Source organism: Pelecanus crispus, chromosome 6 (assembly GCF_030463565.1).
Source record: "Pelecanus crispus isolate bPelCri1 chromosome 6, bPelCri1.pri, whole genome shotgun sequence".
NCBI lineage: Eukaryota > Metazoa > Chordata > Aves > Pelecaniformes > Pelecanidae > Pelecanus > Pelecanus crispus.
In genome coordinates, this window is record NC_134648.1 from 22,462,072 (window position 1) to 22,486,743 (window position 24,672).

Genomic DNA, 24,672 nt, shown 5'->3' on the forward strand with positions numbered 1-24,672 from the left:
GTTCCTACAGCCACAGAAGGAGATGAGGGCCTCAGCTCTGGAAAATCTAATGCTAAAAGAGGATGTGCAGGATGCTTCCATTTAGTCAGGCATACAAGAAGTCACTTGTGGTTGATAACGTCTCTCTGAAGCATACAACACAGAACACAGAATGTCTGAAAGACAGTGAAAGAATTACCATGTGCATCTTAAAAAGCACCGAACCATGATACAAAAGGTAAATGTATTACAGTACATTGCACAAAAAGTATTAATTCCTGAAGCAGTTACTTTTGGAAATGCTATTGAGTATGAACCTTTCTATGTTTCTGTAGGTGTTATAAGCATTATATGGATAAATGATAGCACTAAAAAAAGTAAAGTCACCACCTCTACCTCACAAAAAGCAACTGTTCTGCTTTAAGGAGATATCCGTGTCACCTCTTCTCTCAGAACTCAGCCACTTACTTCCCGTACATTGCTCGACTCAGGCAATCCATTTTTTCCCCCATTTCCTATTCCTCTTGGAATAGAGAAAACCCTGCCATTTCTCCTTGGCAGGAGTCCAAATATCCACTGGAAAGAGATACATTATTTAAATGTAGCTTTCACATCTATAGCTCGTTTTCCTGCAAAGGAAGCAAGTTCACAAATGCAGAGGAGAACTGGAGAGAAAGGTCATGGCCCAGAATAGCTAAAACCTTGGTGAAAGACTTAATTCTATGACTTTCACTTGCAAGCTACCTCAACAATTTAGTTTGAGGCTCTCCTCACAGATTTTTGACATCTATTTGTAGATTAGCTTTTATATACAGGGCATACACCTGTCAGTAACCAAACTAAGCCCACAAAACAAATTCTACTTTGACAATCAAAGGCTGACAGTTTTCTTGGAAAAGCAGTGACTGCTGCATACAGTTTCTCTGAGAACACTGCTATGTACCACCCCACACAGGTTTCATACTGTCAGAGCCCTCAAATAGACATTTTTGGTACCCAAACCACAGGCTGTTAATAGATGGTGGGCAGACTTGCAGCATTACATGTCCCTGTGCTAAGAGCTAGAACATGCTGCATCTTGAACTATGATGGCAGTTCTGAATTCAGAAGCACCTGGAAGCCCTCATAACTTCATGCAGATGCAAGGTACTACCAATAAAGCAATGAGAAGCATCTTATCACATAGATAATGTCTTCTGGCTCCTGCCAAGTTCCTACTAGCAAGCTTAAAAGTAAAAAAAAAAAAAAAAACCCCAACCCAAAAACCAACCACCACCACAAAAACACACCAACCCCAAACAACCACAAACCTGACCCCGAAGAATTCTTCATTCCTTTATGAAAATAAACTTACAACTTCAAAATTTAGCTTAGTGCTTAGGTTTCAGATAGGAGTAGAGACTGGTGAGGAAAAAAAAGAGTGATACTAAATCATTTCCAATTACATTGTTTAAGGAATTTTTCAAGATGGGAAGTGGTGAGAGATATCAGTTGAAAGTACATTAAACCAAATTTTAGTTACAAAACATACTTAGAACTATATTAAGATTTCCATTTAAAGCTAGACAACTTGAACTCAGAAGGTCTTGGGAAACCAAGCAAGTGTCCCAATGTCTTTGTCCCCAAAACAGTTTATTTCAAATTAAAAATAGGGGGAAAAAATTCAATTTCTATCAACATGCAAAGCAATAAGAGTTACTGTTTGAATGTTACAAACAGTCATACAGAACAGGAGAAAAAAATTCTGGAGCTCTCACAAGTTCTTTTAAAAGACTTCAACTCTGAAACTTGTTTAAATATTGAAAACATTGAAGAAGTTTTATCCAGTATTTTATTGTCCACACATCAGATCCTCCTTCAGGCGATGAGCTTGCTACAGCTTTTGGAAGAAAACACACATCCAAAAAGTTTCAATTGTATGTTCATTTGTTAACATATTTTGACACTTTAGGATAGATCACTGAATTCCAAGAGACTGAGGACAGACCTAATGAAATCAGAGCCAGTATTAAAACACTAGAACACCTGAGTAGTGTTTGTGCTGAGACGGTGATCAAGTATTTTCTCTCACCTCTTTAAGCTATTACTATAAAAATTTGCATTTTCTGCTCTCCTAGAAAGCCAGAACTATGAATGCATTTTGCTTTATAAAATCAATGAAAAACTGTTTATGCTCAATCTGTTGATTTCATACCAGATACTAAAATAAAAGCAAGAGAATTCCAAACACAGAGATCTCCCTCCAAGTCTCTTCATGCAGTACTCCAAATTTCTCTTCAGATTTTGTAATTGATGCTCCCATCAGTCCAAGCCTTCAGTACCACCTACACAAAGTAACTCAGACTACCCTATGGCAGCTGACTTTGCCTAGATAGTGTGCTTGCAATGAAATGATATGTAGTGAAGGACAACAAAGCCAGTGCCAACATCCTAAAATAGCTTGCTAGCATGTTAATTTACTTCCACACTTCACCACTAACTACAGTTTAACAGCAACACTGATCTATACAGCCATCCCAGAAGTGGATGCAATCTACGGATAATCAAGGTTGCTGGAGTTTTTTTGGTTTTGTTGAAAAAGACTCGTGCAAACAAGGTCCTCCAATCCAAAAAGTGTATCAAATACTTAACATCACGCAGCAGGATCTCTTCTTACACAAATGTAAAGGGTTAGTCTTCCAAAAGAAACTTTTTATAAGTGTAGCTCTCTTTGTAACATTCATCAAGAATGTCTTCACCTGTCTGAATTCTGCAGAGGTTCTGAAGTCTATCAATTTGACACCCTTCCATATGTTTAATGCAAAAGTAGTAGCTGTCAAACCTATTTAAAAGGTTGAAGACAGAAAAAAAAAACCAAATTAAAAAAGAACCAAACTGCAGATGTATTTACAAGTACAGGGACTGAAACTGGAAATAGTGGCCAACAGACCAGAGGATTTCACTGCCATCCAGATGAACCTCGACAGGCTGGAGAAATGGGCAGGCGGAAACCTTATTCAGCTCAACAAAGAGAAGCGCAAAGTCCTGTACCCAGGATGGAGTAACCCCATACACTAGTACACACTGGAGACTGACTGGCTGGAAAACAACTTTGCAGCAAGTTGCACACAAGCCAGCAAGGTGCCCTTGGCAGCAAAGGCAGCTAACAGAATCCTGGGGTACATTAGGAGGAGTGTTGCCACCAGGCTGATGAAGATGACTCTTCCCTTCTACTGAGCACTGGTGGAGGCCCCATCTCGAATACTGTGGCTAGTTCTGGACTCCCCAGTAAAAGAGAGAAATGAAACTACTGGAGAGAGTCCAGTGAAGAGCCACTAAGAGGATTAAGGGCTTGAAGTATCAATCCTATTTTTTTATATAGTTTTAACCATATACCTAGCAGAGATGCTTTATGAAATTTAAGGCAGGGGGTTTTACAATAGATCTGCTTCAAAAAATAAACTTACTTTAGAACACTAAGGCCTGAACAAGAAATTGTGTGCTTCAGTTGCTTTAAATGAACAGCACACTTTGGAAGTCAAGTTGGTAGAAGCAGTCAAATATTCAAAACCAGCAAGTTTTCTGCAACTGACAAAAATGTACTATTAGTTTGGAGGATAAAAAGAAGCTGGATTTTGCAGTAGAATTTTTACAGAGATTTTGCATTAACTTTTCAGACAATGATTCATCCAAGTTTTTCAACATTATTCCAGTAACTTTGTCCTCAGTAAAAATCACCAGCACATCATTATACAAGATTTTTAAATGTATGTTGGTATTTTAAACACCGCTACATTGTCCAATGAGAGTTGGCTAGTCTTAAGGCAGCAGGTAGATTTCTGGAGCTGACCTTAAGTGCCATGTATACTGCAGTGATATGGTGGGAAACAGTATAAACTCCTAATAAAAAAAATAAACCCTTAGAATTTAATGGTAAATGTATATACCTATCTAGAGGAAACACTGACTCTTCCTATCAAATTAAGAAATCCTGTATTATCAATAACAAAACCGATGTGACTTCAGTCAAGTGTTTTCATGGAGTTTGCTATAAATGCAATAGTTTCAAACACTAAAGAATATGCTGTACAGCAGCATCCAGCACTGACTCAGTAACTCAAGGTCCCATCCGCTCTTGAGTGACTGCATCCCTACCACTATCTGACATAAATACCAAAATTCTGCCATAATGCCAGAAGGTCAATTAAGTAAGACAGCTAACCAGAGAATGCCAAAAATGCTTTTACTCATGTGCATCTGGTGCTCCTTTGATGCACAGTTGAACAAAGTTAAAACTAAAGCTAAAGAAAAAGCATTCAGTTTAACAGAAATCCAAAGAAAGATCAAAGTTGTCTAGAGTTTTATGCCTTCCAAAGGAAATTTCAGTTTTGATCGATAAAATATTCAGTAAAGAGTATAAAATATACAGCTCAAACATTTAAACATATGACCAAAAAGACTGTCTGGTCTCTCTTGTATCTGTTTCTTGGGTATTCTGCTACCTAATGCCACTTTCTTGCACTGTATACTATACTTCTGCAAAAAGGTAACACGATATCAAAGCCTCAGAAAGAGTAGAGAGCTTATTCATAGTTCATGTGATATTCCACAAGGTGCTGAACTTACTATAAAGATTAACCAGACACTGTTATTCACTTGAGAATTTCTATTTCTAAATAGCTTCCTTGTATACTAACCTTCAATAATATCTAATCATGCTTCAGCATATAAAAAGACTCTGATAACAATAACTCACCTACCTCACAATGATTAATCATATTCTACAGACACAAAATCATTAAGAGAAATCTGAGGGGAGTGAAGCCAAACCATTTCTGTGCAATAGTCATGTGGATTAAATTCACTCAACAGGGCTTCTCAGGTGAACCTAATTACTATGGCATAGAAATGAAACAGAAACCAAAGAATCACTCTCCTTTAAAACTTGAATTAACATAGCACTCAATCAATTATCATTTGATCTGACAAAAACAAAGTTAAACTGACAGGTTCTCTCATGCCACTTCAGTTGTGACTGGCACATGTTAAAACCATATTAAGCCTCCTAAAAGCTGAATCTGTTCTTTATGCAGCAGTTCTCTCTCATAGGGGCCCCAAAGTAAAATTACAATGCCATGACTGAAGTAGCTTAAGTCACTTGGAAAGTGACAGAAGTTTCTCCTCCAACAGCCATCTTTTGACATGTAAATTTCAAGTCCTCATCTTTGCTTATTGCTAATCATTGGCTCCAATCCTTCCCACCCTCCCCTATAGCTGACAGCTGTGGTCCCTTGGAATTGCAAAGATCTTAAAGGATTTCTCACACCTAAAAAATTACCAAATACTGTGGTTCAAGCCAAGGTGGAGAAGTGAATACATGTATTTGCCCAGGTACAGCAACACTGGGACCTACTGCAAACCTCACCCACAGCAGACAGTTTGAAATCAGAACAGCTAAGGAGTTTGCAGTAACTTGCTGTCCCACTGACAAACCTATCAGCTTGTGTCCTGTCTTCAGCTGTTTTCCAAGATCACCTGTGGGTGAATATTAGCTACCCTCTGCAGGCATCTCCTTTGGAATCTTGGGCCAATTTCTTTACCCCCTTCCCAAGTGTTAAACTGGAGCAACGGACATATATGGAAGGGAAGAGATAGTAATAAACAGACCAATGAATGAAATGTAAGCATACCTGAACAGCTGTCTTCCTTAAAAGCAGACTTGAGTTCTATTTGTCACACAGAAACCTTTTGTCACAGAAGCTCACGGCAGCTGGGATCTTGAATAGGTTAGGACATACCGAGAGGCAGATTCATTCCAATGCTGCTAGGTCCTAATAGACATTACACTACAGCAATGGCAAACAGTTGTAGCTCTGAAATAGAAAGTCAAGGAAAACAATTTGAGCTTTGATTCACACAGCTTTCTACCGCTCAGAAGGACTGGATCAGACTGGAAGCATTTGAGAAAAACTGATAGCAATGGAGAGAATAGTCACAAACAGCAGTTCTGAAACACTGTTTTCCATTACATTGGATGACTGCATTATCTGGATCAGTCTGTCTCATTTAACAGGTCTGAGATGGTGAGGAGCTGTGGGGTGAAAGAAAGTTCATCTGCTACCCACTCAGTCATTTCTGAGGGCTCAAATTAGTGATTGCTAGCTAGTGCGATAAGCAAGGTGATGTCAGGGGCTAGACTCCAACGCTAGCTTCTGCTTTCAGTTTAAGACATCCAAGTGTTTCCGTGCAGGCTTTAAACTCCCATTAGAGTCAACACAGATGCTGTCAAGATTTCTTGGAGAGATGTTCACAGAACAGACTGTTTTCACTGGCACTTTCGGAGAAAAGCCACAGATAGTAAGTTGTCTTCTCACCTGATCAAACTCAAGACAGTCAAGCAAAGAAGTAGAGGAGACTGGCTATAGCAGATAATGTGTTAATTACTAGGCTAACACTAAGGAATATTAATCCCTACAGTTTCTGGATCATATGGCCTCTCTCTTCTTCCCAAATAGCAAGCTCCTGTAAAAGATGGTTCCAAAATGTAAACTTCAGGAAAAAGGAAAAAAAAACCCAACCAAAACCACTGACATGCTCCACAACTGTAATCAAAACAGAAACTTTTACAACTGTCATATTCTTTACAGGTTTTTTTTTCCTATACAGTGTAGGACATACTATACTGTTCCTAGACCTTTTAGATTATTCTAGTCTCTATTCTGATAGATGTTTTATTGTACACATCCCAGCAAGCTACCTCCTCTGACCTTCTAGAAATTGAGAATAATCTTGCTGAGTAAGAGATAAACATACAAAACTAAACCACTGCACAGTTGTTATACCATGCAGAAACCTCCACCACCCCCCAAAAACAGGCTCAAGGATCTGGGTATTTCTTTTTAATATTGCCATAAAAAGACATACCTAGGCATTTAGATTATATGAGTTTTATCCCTTCTCTCTCCCTTTGCACTAATGAGCTTCTATGCTCATGTAGGAAAGAAGAATTATTATCTTCTCTATAACAACAAATATTTCTGGAATGGCAAAACTTTTACAAGACATGCAACATGTTACATTTCAGGACTTTGAAGATCCTGGAAGATGGACAACAATGTTTGGTGACCAAAGGCAAACTGAATGGATTGCTCTCGCAGTAGTTCAACGATTATTTACTGTACAAGGTTGAAAGACTGAAGAACCAGTTCCGTTTTACAAATATTTAAATTGACCATGCAAAATAAAGTTAATGCAGACTTGGAAAAAGGGGGTTGCTTTTCAGTCATTTAGATCTTGTTTTTCTGAACTTGTGGTGTTCAGGGCTATGATACAGTATGCTGCAGGACAATGGTTTTGCAATATTAAAAAGAAAAAAAAAATACAGGTTTGGGGCGTTTTTAAGTACCGGCATTCATTTAAGTCGCCTTTTACCCAAGACTTTCCAGAACCAGTCATGCTGGGGATTCAACATTCCGCTACCCCTGCATGCAGCAAACACAAACATCCTCCCTGCCGAGCTCCGTGGGGAGGCCCCTGTGGGGCGCACCCCCTCCCCCAGGCGCTCCTCCCCTCTCCGGGCCTGCTCACGTGACCACTCCCGAGAAGTGGGTGAAAGGTCGCGCCGCCGCAGCGCCGCGCAAGCCAACAACAGCCAGGCCTGCGGCGGGGGCAGCCCCGCCCCGGGCTACCGGCACCCCCAACATCTCCAGGCTTTTCTACGCGGGCCGCAAAGGCACCGCCAACGCCAAACAAGTTTTCAAAGAGAAGGACCGCAAGCAAATGAAGGAAACAAAGTGTATCTCAAAGTGTATCGAGGAGAAAAAAAAGGGGTGTACTTACCTTGCACAACTTAGTAGTTTCTATTCTGGTTCTCAGTGCTAAAAAGTCTCAGTTGTTTGATGTTACACTTTTCTTTAACCAAAACCAATGTTTTCTTCCTGGAAGAGGCTGTTGAATCAAGGCTGTAACACCCCAAAATTTTGAAGAGCCCTCAGATTAACTTCTCTTTCAAACCAAGTCACAGCTATGACAGAGCCCGATACCTGTGTAAAGTTATATTTTCTAAACTAATAGAGATCCACATCATACTTACCTACACTATCACCTGTGCTATTATAAACTATCAATTATTAGTTTATATCAGTATATCGATATGCTTACAACAGGAAAAGAACCTGCTAATTACCACTGAAGACTACAATACTTTTTTTTACATAACATCATTCACAATGGTCAGAAAACACATAAAGGAGCTTGTAGATCTGGAAACTGAAGAGGTCAGACACTCAGGAAAACTTAATTGGTTAAGGAAAGGAGAATGAAGGCATTAGATCTTCCCCATTCATTCTCAGTGCTACAGTCCTACAAACATGATAAGGAAGCAAGTAGTTTTCTGTACAGTAATCTCCTCTAGACTGCACAGTATCAATATGCTTGTCCTCTAAGTGCTGACAAATTGCCAGATAAGAGGAAGAATGAGATATTTCTCTTAATACTATGTCGCACTTTTTTCTTTCCAGAAAAGGTGCTTCCTGTTACAGTTCCATCAACACTAGTATTGATCTGTTATAACTGAAGTCATATTTTAGGTTGAGTTTTCTATTTAAACCAGAAAACATAGCACAAAATAGGAAAGGTGTGTGAAAATGAGGCAAGAAAATGGAGTTCCAAGATGCTGCAAAAATCTTAACCTACCTTTTGCAACAAGTCTAGTTAGCATTCTCATCCAGTAAACCTGCCATGCCATGAACAAAATATAACATTTTCTGTCTGTGTATATCTCAAAAGCTGTTTGCAGTGACTGCGGGTTTTGTACTTTTCACAGCCTGCAATTATATGAGTATATGGACTAGTCTCTCTCACGCACACAATTAAATATTTAGTTTACGCACACTTGAAAACCCACCACTGATACCAAGCCGCGTGCACACTTCTACAGAGCTGAAGTTCGTCCTGGTAATGGGTCAAAGCAGCTCCACTAACCCGCGAAGCTGCGGGTCACCAATGTCGTTCGTCTTCGTTTACGCGGCGTAGGTTTAGTGCATCTCCCCGTGTAACTCTGTAACACCGCTCCCCCTGCCCCCATCTCCTCCCCTCTTCCGCTCTCTTATCTGCAGCAGTAACGAACTAACCCGCAAGGCAGGGGAAAACAGGAGTGGGATGCCAAGGACACCTTGCCTTTCCAGGGCGCTCCCGCACGCGCCCGTGTGGACCCACCCGCGCCCGCCAGCACCGCCGGGGAGCAGCCCCGCTCCCACCACCCTCCCTGCGTTTTCACCCTTTACTCGAGCAAGGATAAGCCCCGCTCAGGAGACAGCACCCAGCGCACTCGCACATTTACTACAGAACTTCGTGCTCGCCCTAATGAAAATAATAATTCGGCTAAAAACAGACCAACCGAGCCCGTCCGCCTGACCCCAGTCTCGTCCTCCCTCAGCCCCAGGCGGTGCGCTGCGGGCGTGTCCCAGCTCGAGCGGGAGCAGGGGGAGGGGGAGCAACAGCCCTCAGTGAATCAGCCGGACACAGAGGAACACGGCCCACCGCTGCCCCCTACCCCGTTCCCTGGGACCACCGGAGCCCACCGCCTGCAGGCGGCGGAGCTAAGCCGAGCCGCGCCGGGAAAGCCAGCGATCAAGGACCTGCGCCTCACATATGCCCAGGGCCTGCTGTCGGCGAGCAGGCCCCCCGTCCCACTCACCTGCTGAGAGAAGGGCAGTTACCAACGCTCAGGAGGGGCAGGCCGAGCTGAGCTGAAGCGAGCAGCAACACAAGCAAGAAGCAAGTGAGACGACGACCGCTCCCTCACGCACCCTGCGAGAGCCAGGCTTGCCGCCCGCTCCCTCATTGGTTGCCGGCGGCAGGGGGGCGGTTCCGGGACGGGGCAGGGGAGGAGGTGCAGGGCGCGGCCCGTGTGGGCGGAGCGGAGGCGGGAAGGGAGGTGGCAACCGATAGGCGGGGGAGGGGCGGATTGGGCTGTGTGATTGGTGGGGAGCCCGGGGCAGGGCCAAAGGGAGGCCCTGCGGGACCTGAGGGGGAAGTCGGGGGGCGTGGGCGTGGGCGTGGGCGTGAGGGTGAGGGTGAGGGTGAGGTTGAGGGAGGCTGACTCCTGGAGGCACAGCGAAACACAGTCTCTGTAGTCTTATAGCCGTCCTGGGGAAGGAAACTCCACGGGTTGCGAGGAGAGGCCCTGGAGTTGTAAATGTGTCGGGGAAAAGGTGCACCCTGGGGAAGCACTGCACGTTGGGGACCTATTTGGGGTGTAGCCATGGAGCTAAGATGGACCACTCTGCTCCAGCAAACACTGGTATTTGAAGGAAATCAGTACACTCAATACACCTCAGCAAAAGTAATTGCATTCTTTAAAAAATGCAGAATCATGAAAGTAATTCAAATGAAAGCATATGTGTCAGTCTCAGGGCAGAATGGTACTCAATTTGAAATGAGTTTACATTTGTAAAGGGCCAGTCACTCAAGAGCTCAGAGCTTGAATATGTCATGCTCTGTTTGATTTCAGTATGATAACGGCAGGAAGGCTGCTCTGTCCCAAAAGGAGGTCATGGCCTGTCAGACTGCAGTGGTGTCAGTGTGAAGTCTCTTCTTTGAACTAGTATGAGTTGGGATTCATACATTTTTCCCTTGTGCGCAGAGCCACCCAGCCACACACTCCTGCCTCCTGCAATTTCCAGGGTGTGGCTGAAGGCTCCAAAGCACACAAACATATGACCAAATCCAGAAGCATGGACACTACAGACTAAGCCTCTCCTTACCATTAAGATCATGCAATGTCAATGAAAAGAAAACCACTTCCGGTCAGAATTTTCCCCTCTAGTGTTACGTGCCTAATGATGCAATTGTAAGAAGATGTTATTCTTTCAGAAAGAAACATAAAACTTAGGAGAAAGCAAAGGGGGGGGGGGGGGGGGGGGGGAAGAAAGGAATTTGGATCTATTAATATTAGCAGGAGGAGAATGAAAACAAAAGAATAAATCACTACAAATCCAGCTACACCCCCAGATTCAGCAGCATTCATATCTACACATTTTTAGCCATAGCAGATAGGAATGTCATTTGGACAGTTACAAGAAGTTAATTAATAGCTTAAATAGAAAAAATTATCTGTATGTTTTTCTTCATGCACAATGGCAACCTCAAATGTTGTTAGGTCATTTTTTTTTTTTCATCTTGCAGGTGCTTTTTACCTTTGAAATATTAAAAACATAAACCAAATCTGCTTTCACTCACTCACGAAACTCACCAGGAGTTTCATACATAGCTTAGTCCCCATTCAACATTTTCATCTATGCAGTAATCAGGAGGGAATCAGTCAGCTGAGAACAGATGTTGGTGTTAATTATTTTGTTCTCCAAATGATTGTGCAAGCTGTCATGAATTAGGGAGCACCAAGATAGAGTGTTTACTTTAACATGACTCTAAGCTCCCTGCAGCTAACCTTAGTAAAGACTTGAAAAGTATTGTGTTACTTAAGGCTGCAATGATTGCAACTTAGCCAAATCTGACTTGTCTCTGTTTAACTGGCAAATGTAAACCTTACAGATAATCCTGTAACTAGTTCCCAGTGGTCCTGACACTGACACCTAGGTCAGGCTCTATTCACCCATTAACCCACAAGGAGCAAGTTAGATACTTCTGCAAGACTGTCCTAGTAAGAACATTGTGTGTCTTTTGTTGTGGCAACATGCACTGCTGAAGTGCTCTATCTCCTCTGCTAACCGTGTTTCTTCAGCTAAGAGCATAAGGTAATTCTGACTCTCATGGCTGCAGCTGTAGTCATCTGCAGGCCTACAGTGTGACCTGTGCTTCTGTACCAACCTTTCACTGCTCAGCAAAGGTAAGTCAATTTCCCCTCCCATGATTGACATATTTTTAATTTCTAAAAAATTATGAGTGTCATCAGCACAGACCACATGTGCTTGCTGCTGTAAGACCTCCCTAGTAATTAATTCTGATCCTTGTAATCCAAAGAAATCAAAATATCAATGACAGGTCACATTTATCTGTGCCTTGGCAGATGCAAATAATTTCAGCTTACCACAATGGATATATAGCTCTTGAATTAAATACATTTGCTTGTCTTACCCCAGCCCTTCAAGACTTCCTGGCTTCTGCATATGCTACATGGCTGCTTTGTAGCAGCTTTTCTTATCCAGTATACCTATCTTTCATTATTTTTAGATTTGTCTATTTTGTAACAGATTTTAATGATGGCAAACCACTATACCTTAAACCTGGATCTGGTCTGGAAACCTGGCTATCTCCAGTGTGATTGTGTGGTATTCTGGGTTTGGTGTATTTTTTTGAATTAATTCAGTTTCTCAAGTTGCTTAAGTCAAGCAGTTTTAACATAGACAAGAGATTCTTTTTGCTGTCTTGAAACAGAATTAGGCTTCCAATAAGGAATTGAATTATTCAAGACCTTCAGAGCACAAATTTATTGGGTGCGGTCTTAGTTGCTTGAGCAGGTATTTTCCCAGTTTGCTTGCTAGTCAAAACATCACTGCAGTTTCATTTTAAACAGGATCAAGATCATTTGGTTTTTTCCTTCATGTTATCTCCCATGCTATCTGAAAATGAAGGTTTCCACTTCATAGTGACATAAGCACAGGTAAGTCAGTGTCCCATAGCAACTTGCCACTGATAGCCTGAGTGGCAAAACAAATTGGTAGTAAGTGAACTGAAAAACAGCTTCAAAATGTAACTTTTTGTAGATAGGTAGGTGCATGTATGTTTGTATGCCAGGGAACCGAGTGTGAGAATGAAGCAGGCAGGGCAGGGCCCTCTCTGACAAAGGCACCTTCCCATGGCATCTGAGCAAGGTGAGCAGGACAGGTCCTGTGACAGCAAACAGTGTGAGCCAGATCATTAGACATGTCTTCAGTGATGAGGCAAGTCCAAGGTTGTCAAGCTGGAAAACTGAGTCAGGATTAGGGTCTAGGTCGACAGGAAGCATGGCCAGGTGCAAGGCAGCTGCAGGAGGGCACCGAGGACGAGAGCCTCAGCTTAAAAGCTACTCCCAAGCAAAGTGGGGAGCCCCACTGAGGCCTTGTAGTGCAACTTCCCCCAACAGCTCATTTCAAGGCCAGACACCTGCACCCTGTGTCTAAGCAGGCTCAGAGGTCTGGCAGACAAAAGCGCAGGAGCGGTGATGGGAGAATATCCTCAGGGCCCTGATGATGTACACATACACGTGTACACTCTCACAAAATGGCCACATTTACATTTCTGTGAGATGATGCAGGAAAAGTGAAGGTCCTTACAAAATGCAATGTCCAAAAGGGTATAGGGTTGGGGTTTTATTTGTCAAGAATGAAATGTTGCAAAACTGTGTAGTGCACCTTACTGACCAGTGAAAATCAAAGTGATTTCACATACCATGAATAATGCCCATGTCCTGGCACATCCTCTTTTTTTTTAATATGTTCCAGGCCACTCCTGTCTCCCAAGCCCTTATTGCTATGAGTCAATCAACTCAGCCACTGTTGTTATACTGAATAACACCAAGCTCTGCCAGCATAGTAATGTCTCAGATTTTGATCTGGCTTGATCTTTGTCCATTCTTAAATACTTTCTCATGAAGATACAGTAGCAATTCAACAGATATTTAAACAGAAGAGAGTGAGTTGCCATGTCTTGCCCTGCTTTTTTTAATCAGATAAAATGGATACTACTAACCTCACTTGACTGAGTTGTCAACAGGGTTGTCAGCCTATCCTGTGGCAGTCAGACCTAGCAGAGAACTTATGGTGTGCATCAGTGATTGCAACAGCAGGAAGATGTTTGGGGAAAATAAATGTGCCCCTTTTCTTCTAAACAATGTAATTTTTAAAACAGATAATTCACTTTTAGTATATTAATTTTTCTCGAGTCGGACAAGCATTTTGGTTTTAAATTCATTGATTAAGGAATTGCAAAATAATCACTCAGAACATCACAGGTTTTGCTTAGAGATTATAATCAAAATAAAACAAGTGTACCTTTCCAGTGCTTTGTCAAACTAGCCAGTCCTTGGAAAGTGAACACTTGTAGATGCCATTTAACCAGTAAGTAATACATTCTTGCTTTAGAAATGACACCAAGACAGCTTTTCAGATGGTAAAAACCCATGTAACTTCCCCAGATCTGATCCAAGGATTCTCCATGGTTAGGGTTATGCTCCCAGTGTCTGGTATTACTATTTTGTATGCCTGAGATAGTCTCACCTATTGTAATATTACCTCCAAAGAGATGACCAGGGGACAAAGTGAACACAAGCACTAATCAATATCCATTGAGAAGTGGATAGGTATAGGTCTAATACACTGCTGACCAAAATGTCCATAAACTTAGCAGGTACTGAAGTTTGTCAGGAAAGGTTAAATTTATAATCAAGTGACCATGGGTAGACTCTGTTGAGATTTTCTAAAAGTGCCTGAGCATCTTTGTCAGAAAAGTCCAAAAGAAATTAAGTGACATCTGCATACTCAAAACACCATATTCCAAGCAATTCACTGTCTCTCCAAGTTATTTTTAATACATATTGACCAGTAAGAGCAAAATGAATAGTGCTGTCATGGCATACAGATGAGATAGCCCTTCTGGGCAAGCTCATAGGGGACCCTCCACTCAGAAAAATAGGTCAAGAGGCTATTTGGTAGGAACATCCACAGCAAGTGACAGATCTGCCCCACACACAGATTTTTAGATCTCCCATTTTTCATTTCTCTCCTTCTGATGTTTCAATTTCACTTCTTTTCTATTTCTTTGCATATTTATGACTCCTGGCTTTGTCCTTCACAGTCACATTGGGTGAGGAATATGGATCTCCTGACACCATCCCGGATGTGAGAAGATGGATGACATCCCAGGTATGAAGGACATTACTTACAAGCCTCATAGCATGTGCCTAAGGTTGTGTTAACAGTAGCAAAATGGAGCCTGGCCTAGCTTTGAAAGGAAAGTATGTAGTTGGAAGTTTTCTAAGGTAAGGGCACAAGTCAAACATACAATACTAAAGGTCACTGTATATTAGAAAAAGCCACAGTGAATGTTGCAACCTAATAGTGGTTGTGTTTGTGACACCCCCTAAGCTCTGCAAAACTTTGAGAAAGAAAACTCTCTGGCCTGAAAATACACACCATCATTTCTAGCAAAGAGTAGAGGTTTATTTAGAGATTATTTGGAAGGTTATTTAGAGGTTTGTTTGTTCAGATTTAAGGACCTAGCAGATACTTTTGGGAAGACACTGTTATGTCCACATGTAAAATATTTAAAATAATCCACTGTCAAAAGAAAATCTGTCACTCAGACTAACAGTTGCTAACAGATTCATAGCCCAGTTTTCCTTCACAGTTTCAAATGGGAAGCATAATTGAAGGGGCTTGTACTGCAGATTTTTTCTCTCATTGGGCAACAGATACTGTATGTACTATTTCCTACTGCAATCTACTGGATGGAAGCAGAACTGTTTGTTTGCTACCCACATAGTTCTGCAAGTAAAATAGTATTAACTATTTGTGAGTATTTGTTTGATTTCTAGTATACCAATTATGTGCCTTACAGTAATTCGCAGACTGCGTCCAGAGATTGAAGGAGATCGAACTGTTGTTTAGAGACTAAGCCTAAAATGAAGGAAGTGAGTTCAATTCCTTGCTATTCTACTTTAGGGACAAAGCATATCAGCTGAGTTCCTCAATGGTATTCATAGTTCAAGATAAGTAGAGCACATGGGAAAGCCATGCAAAAACCAATTAGTGCAGGTAGAGAGTAAGGAGGAGAAACTTCCCTTTATTTCACATGATTTTGCCTTTTTAGACAGAATGAAAAATGCACAGGATAACACTATATGCCTCCAGCTGAGTGGATGAAAAGATTTCTCCTTCCACTTTCTTCATAGCTTTTGAACAGATAAAATAAAACCCCCAAAGCATCGCAACACTCACTTGTTGGTTACGTAGCATTGCTGTGTCAGTGTACTTTTTTCCCTTCAAATGCCAACAGTTCATCCATAGGTGACTGAAGCACATCCACACTTCATTTTCCTTATTGTCATGCTCACTCAGACATGCTTTCTTTAGTGATGAGTACAGCTGTGTGAGGACATATTCTTCCATTCTGCCTAGTGCTTTGTGATTTTCTTGCTCTACATTTCAGCATACCTCCCAGAAAACGCAGGAAATTTGGATCACACCAACCCTGCCCCCATCAAGCTTCTCTTGGCATCTAATATCAGTGCCAGAAATATTTCCAAACTAAGCCAGATAAAGTATCCTGTACTGAAAACCATAGTCACAGCATCAAACTAAGATCCACAGTGCTACTCTTTACAAAGACCCAACCACCATTTCAGGAAAGAAAGGGATACTCTAATTACACAAAATCCTGAAAGAGGGCTCATTTTCATTATAATGTTCATGCCAAAGTAAAAACTGTCTGTGCTGTAGTTGCTCTCTTATCGCACCAATAGGTTTCCATAAACAGGCTGCAATATGAGCTCAATTCCATAGACTTTGTTTCAGATGTATAATGCATAACCAAGATATTTGCAGTGTATGCAAGTCAAAGTTGAGTGCACATATATGATTAAAATCTACCTTTGTACCTTTTCTATTGAATTTCCTTATCTTTCTATATCTGCAGCCATAATAAAGCATAATTTATTTGCAATGTGTTTCCTTTAACTTCTATAGTACCACCAACTCAAGCGAAGCAGAGCGCTGAGTGGGTAAGAAGAGGGAAAAATCCTCCAGAAATTGGAGCAGGACATGAGAAAGTGTGAGGCAGCCTGAGCATGGACAATGTTTGCACTGGAAGAAAAGCAGTTTAAAATCTCCCTGCATAGTTATACTGCACATCCAGTTACTGATGCAGGTCCTCACCTGAAGCAGTGGTGTGTAGGCTGCTGCTGGGGGCAGGTCCAGTGTGGCATGATTCCCTGTGGTTTGTCCTTGCCATGACTGTTGGGCCTCAGCACCCTCCACACCCTCAGCACCTGGTCATCTTCCTCGCCAGATATTCTGGTATGCTTGTGTGCTTGTTGTGGCAGCACATATCACAGTTCTTTTGTGGATTCACGGTGTTCTTGCATAAAGATATTTTAGTTCCTCACTCTGCCTATATGAATTCTGTTGCAGGGTTCTGGCATTCACTTTCCTCCCTTTCAGCTCCTGTTGTGCCCTGTTGCCTTTGCTGGCCCTGATGGCGCTTTGAATCTTCTTGCATCCTTACAGGAAAGAGAAGAAACGTGCATTTAAAAGGCAAGCAAACATTGCTATAACCTCTCAAGTGGTCTCTAAGAATATTGTGAGGGTAAGGGGGGCAGCACAGCTGTCAAAGCAGTGCCAGATACTCACAAATAGTACCAAAAATGGGCAGTACCCACAGTTATGCTGAGATTTCATAACTGCTGAAGACAACTATGAAGAAGTGGGAATGTTCTGATACTAGCCCTGGTTCTCCAAGAGTGAAGCAGCATAGTGTGATGAACTTGTTGGCAGCCTGTCCAATAATGTGCTTTAAATACAGCGTTACAACAGGTGGATCCTAACTATAATGCTCAAAGTTGTAGCTGCAAAACCAGGATCTTGTGTAATGCTATTAAATGTTTAAATTAGAAGCCAAAACCTTTCTTTCATCTGCCATGGAATCTCTGACATCAAGCAAGATTTTTTTTTTTTTTTTGCCTTCCTCCCACCCCATCAGAAACTGACACCAACACCAACAAAGTCAATGGCTAGTTTTTACCAGTAAGGCCTTACTAGAGAGGAAAATTGTTTAAAGGCTGGAGAATTACAGGTTCAAAAGTTAGTTTGGGGCTTGTTTTATTCTGTAGTCTTCTGTTCTGCTGTTTGTATTTATTCTTCTCCCTGCATGAGGAAGCCCTTTCCAGAACAAACAATTTGTCCTGTTGGTCTTTCTTCCTCACTTAATTGGCAAAATGTATTGCCTTTATATTTTATAATTTAGTTTTTCCTGAGCACATTGATGTATCTACATGTATAAAAGCAAAGCAAGTCCGCAAAAAGTGGTTTGCACTTGGCACAGGAGGCAGTGAAGTTTGTGGTACTCTTCATCTTAATATAAGTAGTTGAAATATTGGCTCTGTGGGTAAATAGCTAACAAAAGCACCATAGTATTTTTCAGTTTCTGGAGAAATTGAAGTATTTAGTCACGTTTAACAGCCTCGTGTTTATCAAACCATCCTAATGAGTAATAAAAATTGTTACAGAAAGCAAAATATTTGACTAACCTATTTGCCAGCATTAACTTCAGGTCCTATCAAGAAGGGCAGCAGAAAGTAAACCAAGCAGTGCACAAGTACTTCTGTGCTGTTTGGCTGACTCTTTGAAGTGACGTAAGCACCCAGTGGACTTTGTCCATATTTGTGACTGAATAGTTCAATTCAGTGTAATTCTGCGCAGTTTTGTGGTCATAAACAAAGCACAAATTCTACCCATACATATCTAAAACACACGTCAAAACCACATAAAGAGCGGAGAACAGATAAGGAAAGGTGACTGGAAGCACAGATCATCAACATGTTTCACAAATAAGTTTTCCAGGACCTAAAGAAATACAATTGACGTGACTCTGTGGGCTATTCACTAACCTGTAGGCATGTCAGCTGTATCTGCCAGGCTGCTTTTCAAAATACTGTCAGCCAGGGAATGACTATAGCAAAGCCCCATGATCTGCCTGCTGGAGCTTTACACTCTCATTGTCTGTAAGAATAAGTCTTGGTTGCATTTGTGCCTGGGGAGCTAATGAATTTAAGAATCGCACAGATGGCTTGCTAGATGACTAGAATACCACCACACATAAATATGTTCCCACAGTTTAAGGAAGGAACAGAAGGATCAAGGGAAAAATAGGTAAGAAAGCCATCACTATGTGTAATTATTAAAAGCCTATAGGGCTGAGAAGTCTCAGTGTTCTTTTATATTACAATATAGAAGAAATTTAATTGGTCAGAGAAGGGACTGAAATTGCACCTCTCCTTTAAAGACTATAATTTGAATGATTTAAAATGAAGAATAGTGGAGAAAAGCAATACTGTGAAACATCATAGAATTCAAGGAAAGACTGCTTTCTGCCAAAGTCCATGAAAATAGTAGAACAGTGTTTCTCAGGATATGTTAATGCAGGCCTAACGTTTGTAGCAAAGTGTTAATGACTCTGCCAGTGATTGATTTTACGTGGCTTTTCTAGGAAGTTAATATGATTTGAATCATGAACTTGATGCAGACAGATTTTGGTTTTAGAAACAAATACATGAAAATGACTTTGTAGAAAGAACATGTGGGAAAATTACATGCTCTAGAATAATGCCATTTTTAAAAGGCCATAAAAATAGGTCTCTAATAAATGTTCTTATTTTCATGAATCCTGGTTTTGATTCAAGATATCAGAGTGATCCTTTGAAAACTTGGTGAGGTACTGCACTGTCTCACATTAGGTACTTACTGTGCAAATATCAGCTGCATATGTTATTGAACAAGCACTTTCTGCAACATGTTCAGAACCTGAGGGAAAAAAATACTCCCTTCAGTAGAAAATAAGGCGTACTGCCCTCGTGTGGCTATTGCTAAAAAAAACCCAAACACCTTTAAAAATCTACTCTTCAGGATTTAATCCAACATAACTACTAGGAACAGGTACTCACAAAGCATAGAGTGCACATTTTTCTCATCGTGAAACTTTTTCTTCTTGCCTTTGAAGCAGCTGTGACTAGTCATACCCCAGCACTTGACTAGATGACCCAGCGATCTTATATTGTCTGACTATTCCTGGGCTCTTCTAAACCTGAGAAGGTATTTTAGCTCTTCTGTTTGGAGACAGGAAGGAAATTATGGATTCATTTTTTCATCCTGTAATTTTTGTGACTGATCTTCTGTTATTTCATAATTTTCTCAGGAGTGTAGGATTACTTGCATGGAGGTCAGTGCTCTTAAAAACCCAGCATGAAATGTGTTTAAACAGTTTTTGATTGCTGTATTTGAGAAAGGAGCTAAATGCAGAGTTACTCTGCTCTCACACTTTTTCAGAGGGTACTTCTATTAATCCCCCTTGAAAGTTTAAGGCTTTTTGTTTGTTTGTTCATGTTTAGCTTCATAAAAAAAACCCCACACATTGCAGGCTCCTCACAGATATCTGCAATTCTCCCCCCTATCATGGGATTTGAGCTGGACATGACTTCTAAAGAGAAAAGTGCACAGTTTTGCTGGGTTTCCTGTGAAAGTGTGCAAAATGCATGAATATTGATGCAAATATGATTGGACTGTTTGGAGATTAGCTGACGTCTCTCACCCCCTTTCATTGCTAGCTTTTGTGGAGGGGCTCCTGGGTGTCTCCATCACTACTTTTTAACAGCTATAATAATAATGCAACACAGATGAGCTTGCACAGTCTCTGGGTCTTTTTCCACAGGGTGCATACCTTCATAATCCTCCTCTAATCCTGGTGATTACACTGATAACATTAGCCCTGTGAGCTCATGATTGACCTTCCCACATTGTACCTGCAGTCTCCAAGTGAAAACACCACCCTCTAATGTAATGAGACGCCACCATTGCATGACAGGTCATTACCCACCAAAGATGTTCTTGCCTGGAGTTTCGTGTGTAGGATGTTATCAGTTGTCCACACTCTTTACCTGAACCAGGCATGTTAAGTAATGCATATGGCATGTGCAGGTGCACAAGGTATGCATATGGCAGTATATTTGTAGGGTAAATATCAGGTATACGACCTGACTTCACTGGGAAAATAGAGGCATGTTCTCCATTCCTGCCCCTCCCTCCCAGACATCGTTGCTGCAGTCAAGAGGCAGTTGGAGACCTTTCAGTCTGCCTTTAAAAACAAAAATGGTGGGGACAAATGGAGAGAGACTTTGTCAAACAGTCTGTCCTTTCAAAAGAAGGCCACAGGCACAAAAACACTTGGCACCCTTGTCCAAAATGGACTCTTGACCTGGAAAAGATATATGGTTTGAGGTTTAGCAACTTATTTATTTCTCTCTCTGTAAATACTGGTGCTAGGACACTATCACCTACTCTGGTGTTTACACTGCAGCCTGCTGACAGACAAGGTGGACAATTGTAGCTCAATCATATCTTGTTCAGCAGAGTCCCACCAAATACCAACCAGACATGGTAGAAGTGGTTAAACAACTGCTCAAGATGTTCACACAAGTCAAAAGAAAAAGAAAACTAAGCAACATGCTTGGTTGGTAAAATTACTAAAGAAAGCATTGCTTCTGCTGCCCCAGCTCTCGGGGGGCTCTCTAGAGTGGCACAGGTTTTTCACATGGCCATAGACCCTAGTCTGCACTGGTTAAGCAGGGCACTGATGGTTTCATGTACTTGGGGAGTTTATGATTTCTGCCATGGAAGGAGAAAACACAGTTTATTCAGGAGGCTAAAGTGTAAAGCTTGATAGTAAAAAGAAGGGCACATAAAACCAAGGTGGTATTTTTTAGGCCCAGCAACCCAGCTTTAATGAAGGTCTTCCATCATCCAGGAAGTTGACCCAACTAAATCTGCCATCAAGACTGAATTTGTCTTACCTCATGGTGGCTCTTTTATACTTAGTTCACTAAGTCTGATCCCAGGTCCCTCTGTGAGCAGTGCCAGCATACCTTCTTCCAGGCAGCTGGAGCATGGCCCACAGGCATTGCCATCACTCCCTAGGGATAAGAAAGGAGCCTGCAACACTATCTTATACTTAGATAATTAATTCTTAGACACCTAAAATTAAGTGAGATGGATTCCTCCACAAATAAGTTGGTCCAGTGATGTTTATTTATAGCCAAATACTGCCTGCCTGCTCCCGCTGATAACCACAGTACTGTACAGTTAGCCCCATTTCTTCCAATGTGAGTGAAGAGTTAGTCTGTGGGAGGTAGAGCTACAAATCTGGTACTCTGACTATAACCTGTGTTGTATCTATATAGCAACTGGAACAATAAAACATTTAATTTGAAAAGGAAATCATACAAAAATTAACTTTAAAGCAAAATATTTTACCTTAATGAAGAAAGAAAGTTGCAGTGACTCATTTTAGCTTCATTAAAATGATAGGGCTTCACAAGAAATATCTTGCACTTTGATGGAGTCTCCTATGAAATCCAACTCAGTTCACTTCTCTTGGCTACACCCACAGTGTGGCAATGCCTAGGGTGACCTTTACATGACATGCTCTATGAAAGGCATTGGCTTGCTGGGTGAAGAAGCTACAGAAAGATTTACACCACACTGCAAGACTACTAATTTGGCCTGCTGACATCCTGGCTCAGACAGCTGATTGCCTTGACTATTCTGAGTAGCTCATTCAAGCCCATCCATGCTCTTCTAGGCTGCAGCCTGTAGTGCACACACAGCCTAAAGAATCTGCAGCACTTCAGTAAAATTACTAGTTGTACTTACCACACCTGCATCCTGGTTACATTTAAATATAGTCCTCACTGACTTTTGGGGCAGGCCCTTACCATTTGTAATGATGGATTCTTATCAAGAACAGAACCCAAGTCAGCTGTAGATCCTCCGTCTTCCCAAGAGAGGTCACTACCATGAGATGTTGAGTCCCTAGCAAAGCACTTACTTAAACCATTTACATGTGCATTCTGTGACAGTGTTCATGTGCTTAAAAATGAACCTCCATTTTGATGGCTGTTGGAGAGGACACCAAGTCCCTAACATGCTGTGTAATATGTAACACCAAGAGCATCATTAATGTAAATTTTTTGAATTTGAACTTCTCACTGTTAAGATTTTCAGGCCTTCCATCGAAATGTCAGTGCTGAACTTTATCAATGCTCCAACAACTACATTCAGCAGTGATTATTATATTAAAGTCTTTTAGGTTTTTTTATATTAAAGTCCTTTAGGTTTTGCAGTCTAGATTGTTCCACAACCACAGAGAATGGGACCTGGGGTTCAACTTCCAAGACCACCAACACCACTTAACAGCAGTGACAAATAAGACAGAAAGAGTCAAAGAATGTGTATTTTTGGTGTATGTCTGGTATTTGAAAGACTCTTCTCTGTTAGATGCCACAACCAATTAATTTTCAGAAATATTTTTCAAAAAAATATATATTTAAGGTTTGGGAATAAGAGTGTGTGAGGTACAGAACAAGTTGCTGAGACATGCAGACTCAGAACCAAAGGCACAAAATTGTGATAGAATCTCCTGTAACCTGATGACTTACTAAACTAAGGTGTGCTTATGTACTACATGAGTTAGTTACCTACTTCCTGGAAGTACTTAAGTGCTCCCAGAAATATTTCATTCAATTTAACTGAACAAAGTTGACTATAACACAGAAAAATCCCACAGGTTATAAAAGACAAAACCTGGTAAGCTTTAAAAAAGGGGAGAGCAGGACTGGCAAGTGAAACAAACCACTAAAGCCAGCTCTTGTGGCAGTCTCAAGTTGTTATTTATTTGCTGCATGCCTGGCATGTCTTCATGCTCTCGGTGCTTTCTATTCAACAACCTTGTCCTAGGAAATGTTGAGTGATGGTCCTGGGTCCCACAGAAAGGCACTCAAAGGCCCTGTGGTGCAAAGATGGGCATCAAGAGCCCAAGGGCTGCACAGAATGGCACTCAGAGGCTACTGGGAAGCAAAGAATGGCACTGGGAGGTCTCTGACATGCACCAGAAGGCAGTTAGAGGTCCAAGCGTCTCACCGAGATGCACACAGTGGCCCCTGGGGCACACAGAAAAGCCCAAGGAGGTTCATGGGTCTAACTGAAAGGCATTTGGAGGCCTTGGAGCCACAAAGTGACACTGAGGGCTGACACGTGAAGAGAAACATCCTTGGAGACCCCTGGACCACAAAGAAAGGCACTTGGATGCCTCAGGAGTGCACCAAAACATACTCAAAGGTCCCTGGGGTGCACAGAAAAGCATCCCATGACACCTGCACAACATGGAAAGGCACAGAGAGCCATGGAGGTCTCACTGGAAGGTACTAGGATGTCTCTCAGCCACATAGAAGGGCTCTTGGTCCCATGGACACAACAAAAGGCATCCAGATACCCCTCAGCTGCACAGATTGCCCTCTGAGACCTCTGGGATACACAGAAAGGCACTCAGAGGCCCTTGAGGCATTTACATGAAGGTACCTGGAGGCCCCTAGGGTGCACAGAAAGGTGCTTAGAGGCCCTGGAGTGTCTGGAAAGGCAATCCAAGGCCCCTTAGGTACAACAAAAGGGGCTCAGAAGCTCCTGGGATGCACAGAAAACCATACCATGGCCCCTGGACTGTAGGAAGCCCCTAGGGCTGCACAGAAAGTGCCACTAAAGGGCAGAGATCACCAGAAAGGCTCATGAAGGGCCCTGGGCCACACAGAAAGTTCTGGAAGTTTCCAAAGACACTGAAAAGCATTGGAAGGCCCTTGGGGTGCACAGAAAAACACAACATTGCCACTAGGGAGCAAAGAAAGGCAAATGGAGGCCTTTGGTCCATCCCAAAAGGCACGTAGACAACCCAAGGCCACACAAGAAGGCACCTGGTGGCCATTAGGCTGCATGGAAAGGCACTCGGAGGCACCTGGGCTGCAGAGAAAGGTAGGCCGTGGGCCTTGGACACACCAAAAGGAACTCAGAGGCCAGTGAAGCACACAGAAAGGCACTCAGATATCCCTAGCATGAGCAAAAAGGCACTTGGAGGCCCCGGGGATGGTGCAGAAAGGCACCCAGAGGCCTCTTGGGCCACTAG

General features: G+C 41.9%; 1 protein-coding gene across 4 annotated transcripts in view; it reads right to left on the bottom strand.

The window, feature by feature from the left end:
- Positions 1–9,774, bottom strand: part of CPT1A (carnitine palmitoyltransferase 1A) — a 46,923-nt gene extending 37,149 nt beyond the window's left edge. For all 4 annotated transcript variants that reach the window (XM_075711757.1, XM_075711756.1, XM_075711754.1 and 1 more), the window contains exons 1-3: positions 9,656–9,774; positions 8,653–8,783; positions 5,649–5,831 (exon numbers count right to left, since the gene is read on the bottom strand). The gene's annotated coding sequence lies outside the window, so the exon portion shown is untranslated. The remainder of the gene's footprint in view (positions 1–5,648; positions 5,832–8,652; positions 8,784–9,655) is intronic.
- Between the last annotated feature and the right edge of the window lie 14,898 nt (positions 9,775–24,672).